Source organism: Pseudomyrmex gracilis, unplaced genomic scaffold, assembly GCF_002006095.1.
Source record: "Pseudomyrmex gracilis isolate BER0280 unplaced genomic scaffold, ASM200609v1 scaffold_2641, whole genome shotgun sequence".
In the NCBI taxonomy this organism is placed as follows: domain Eukaryota; kingdom Metazoa; phylum Arthropoda; class Insecta; order Hymenoptera; family Formicidae; genus Pseudomyrmex; species Pseudomyrmex gracilis.
In genome coordinates this window covers 1-4,380 of record NW_018023225.1, presented here as the reverse complement: position 1 = coordinate 4,380, position 4,380 = coordinate 1, and the positions used below count along the sequence as shown (strand labels likewise).

The following is a 4,380-nucleotide window of genomic DNA, read 5'->3' as shown; positions in this document are numbered from 1 at the left end:
AATCGTACGGTGTCGAATAATTTCGTGTCGAATAAATCTGTGTCGAATCGAGCGGTGTCGAATCGTACTGTGGTCAATAGAGTATCACCCGAGAGGAACGAGAGAACGAAACGAGAGGAGGAGTAAGAGGACTTCAGAATAGCGAAAAGTTGCCGAATTCTTTACCCACGTGGATCAACATGAGGAAAGTGCCGACGAACGTGAGTGATCGCTCGCTCTCTCTCGTATATTTTGAGTGTTATACGGTCCCGGATCGAGTCTGAGCGACTATTGTTAGCTCGATACCGTAGAGTATATTAACGTAAATACTTACTTTATTAATTACAATTTATAAAATTAATTGCTGCCGAAAGTCCCTTATAGTTGCTGCTCTCTCGGCGTGCCGCGGTCACAACTATCTAGGTATAATATACCTCATCATTTGTGCGTGTAATGTTTTCATTTTTTTCAGTATTTTTGTCGTAATATATCTTTGTGCCGATTATGTCCGTTGTAGTCGTTATAGCGCGGGTACTTTGGAAAGATTGAATATCATCTATCTGTGTTTTATTGAATACCGAGATTTGAAAGTGCGAATTATACCAAAACTCGTAGCCGCCTGACCGCGATATTGCGGTATGTCCACTGTCTTGCTCGCGCTAAACGAAGATCGCGCATCTGCCGCGTGCCTTATCTAACGCTCTGCGTGCGGCAGCGCATTCCGCTGCATAGATAACTCCTTGCGGTCATCCTCGCGCGACCATATAGAACAAAATACGAACACGCCGTCACGAGCGAATATACGAAAGAAAACTACATTCTTCGAATTAGTTGCCAGACATAGTCACTTCACATATGTAAAACTTTCCCGCGTATTTTGTTGTATTCTTCTCTCTTATTCTAAGCTTTCAACACTAACTTTCAAAATTCTTTTCTACTAAAGATATGTGACGACATAGCGTTATCTATACTTATAGACCAGGTTGACTTACGTCAACCTGTTTTAAGTGTATTCAACTCGTACCACAAAAGATTGCAATTCACTCTTGAGGTGCAACGTGATAGCGGTCTCAGTTTTCTAGACATTAACATAAGTTTAAAAAATGGAAGGTTGACTTGTGATTGGTATCACAAAGCAACCTTCTCAGAGAGATATTTAAATTATTAGTCGCAGAACCCATTTTGCCAAAAAATAGGAACCATATACACATTAACAGATCGAGCAATATTACTATCCGACTCTACTTTCCACCAAAAAATAGACAGTTAGTCAGTAACATTTTAATAAACAATAATTATTCAATAGATGTAAATTCAATACAATAAATAGAGATTGAGATTGTTATTTTGTACAAGGTTGAATAGACACGCCGGAACAACATCAACCGAACAAGAAAGCGAATCGGCACAATATTTTGTAATTTCTTACATTTCTAATACAACACAGCCGATAGAACACACAAAAAAATCAAGTTCTACAAATAAATTAAACAAACATTGTTTATTATATTCAATGTGAAACATGTGACAAATGTTACATAGAGCAAACCAAAAGACAACTTATCACTAGGATCAAAGAACACTCCAATCATGTAAAAAGAGGCCACACAGAAACACCCGTAATAGCTAGACATTCTATTAAGCATAACCATAATTTTGACTGGAATTCCATCAGAGTTTTGGACGTCGAATCAAATTTCTACAAAAGAATCACATCCAAAATGATACACATAAAAATACATAAAAACAATATAAACTTAATGATAGACACCGAAGCACTGGACAACAGATACTTACCATTACTTGATAAGATTAAACACGACTATAAATAACTTTAAATACTCACACATAAAAGGTGCCTACCCACATATAGATATAAAGCCTATACACACACGACACGAGTCATGAGTTACAACAAGTACACGACAGCGATAACAACTTAATATTTCTTTATATCTACATTTCTTTTTAAATTTGACTTACAAGGAAACCTCGCGAATTCGAAAATTCTGATTTTGATGAAACTTTGCACACATGTAAGGGAAGTCAATAGATGAGTATTGACATTTTCCGGTGCTGCTAAAAAACGGTTTTAAAGGATGAAATCACCATTCTTATGTAGAGCGGCTTTTCATTTTTCTCAATTCTCTCGAAAATGATTAGAGATATTAAAAAATAGTTTTTACAAAAATTTTATAGAAAAAAGTCCTTTATTTATTTATGTTAATAGAATTAAAAAAAAATAAGTTTTAAAAAAATTGTGTAACAAAATTTACAAAACATTTTTTTTAACAATTCTATTAATGTAGGTGAATAGAGGTGTTGTTTCCATAAAACTTTTATATAAAACATTTTTTGATATCTTTAATAGTTTTCGAGATACATTGAGAAAATAGCGCAAAACCGTGTTATACATGATAAGTGTTTCACTCTTTAGAATCGGTTTGAGGCCGCCACTGAAAATTTCTACATTTATGTAGTTATTTATACATGTGTACAAAATTTTATTGTAAAAACACCTCTATGTAATCGCACATTAATATATTTTTGAAATAAGTTGTTTCTAAAATTTAATTTTAGCATCTTTTATATAAGGAACTATTTTCTATTATATATTACGATAAAGATAGTAATTTTTCAAATAAAGATGCTTTTATTCTTTGAATATTTCAAGTCATGTTGCAGTGCAACATGACTTGAGAGATCGTTGAGTATATTCATATTGCAGCCTTTATATTGTGCATATTGTATATGTAATGTATCACGCACATATCACTCACTTCCGTAAACACAGTGTGGAGGAGTCATGTACGTTCTTCGTGAGAATAGTTTGCAATAATTTGCCATAATCAAAAGACTTTGACAAAAGGAAAATTCAAATACATAAATTTTAACACACGAATTGAATGCCATATCTGAATTTTACTTTTCTGGCCTTATTGACTAACACATAAAATTTCAGTATAACATCTCGAAAATTTATTTTACGGTTTATTATTTTTTTTGATAACAATATACGATTTACATATACATTTAGTTCATAATCGCCAGCATATCACTTGGCTACGGTAATCAGCCACAGTATGACACGCTGACGTTCGTGTTGCACTTGACATTACATAATAAATAATGTAAATAAGATGATAAGAGCATACAATAGTAGACTCATTCTGGTCTATCGAGGTCTCCTTGGCCAGCGAAAAATTTTTGAACGACACTCTGCACCTTGACAGCAATAAGTTAGTAACGTGAGCATTGAGCATCATGAGTATCTAGTTCACTAACACGAAGAATCTTACAAGATCTCCGTAGCAAATACACATTGACAAAAAAATCGTGTAACTGTGAATAAATCGTTTAAAAAAATTGTGTACTTGGGAATAAATCGTGTAACTCTGAAATCGTGTAAGAAAAGGCCGTGTAAAAAGAGTCCGAGGTGTATATGATTATTAATATTGTATAAATCAAGAGGCACGATAGTGCCTCGCGCCAAGTTTCACACGCAACAAAGTTGCGCTCGAACTGCGCGAGCACACCGTGCCTATTATACGCGAGATTCATGCAAAATAGAAGTGGGAAGATTTTCTCAAGGCAATATCTAAGTAACGACTGAACCGATCAATTTCGTTTTGGTCTTAATCGATTCAGAATAAAATATTTAAAAAAAAGTATTTTTACGTTTTTTTTGTTTGTTTCTGATTTTCAGAAATATGCGACGATAAAGTTTTTGAAGTAAGNAATTCACGTTTTTCGTCGTGTGATGTGCATATTCGTAGTTTTCCAGCAGATGGCGATATAAGCGCGTTAGTTAGAAGAAAGAATAGAAAGAGAAAAGTAAGTATGATGAGAGAGAAAGAGAGAGTAAAAGTGAGAGTGAGAGAGTTTGAATAGTGATCGAGTGAGTGAGAGAAGAGATAGAGAGAGAGAGAAAGCGTTATTTATTCCAGCTCTTCTGGGACAAGTCCTCTAAAGCGCAACTAAAGTAAAATGATACAATATTATATAAACAAACAAAAATAAACAAAAAAATTCATAAATATAAAATATATAAAGAAAATAAAACAAAATATAAAAACAAATACCAAAGAAAAAGAAAATATTTAGAGAGAGAGAGAGAGCAAGAGAGAGAGAGAGTCAGAAAGAGAGAGAGGGAGAAATAGATAAAGAGTGCAACGAAACAACATCAATCATCATCAATCATTCTATAAAAAATGACCAGAAACAAACGTAAGTAACTACAATACAATCATATTTAAGTTATTAGGTTAGTTTATGTATATATTANTATATTTGACTGTTGTAATATATCTCATTATTATATTTGACTGTATTATATATATCTCACGCAGAGATATAAACTATGTAACTGCATTTTATTTTAAAAGTAAGAAATACAGTATA

The 4,380-nt window shown here is 33.3% G+C and overlaps 1 long non-coding RNA gene across 1 annotated transcript; it reads left to right on the top strand.

Moving 5' to 3' along the window:
* The first annotated feature begins 3,136 nt into the window (after nt 1–3,136).
* Nucleotides 3,137–3,813, top strand: LOC109862920. Its single transcript, XR_002251255.1, has 2 exons — nt 3,137–3,415; nt 3,686–3,813. It is a non-coding gene; the product is annotated as an uncharacterized LOC109862920 (long non-coding RNA).
* Nucleotides 3,814–4,380: the final 567 nt, after the last annotated feature.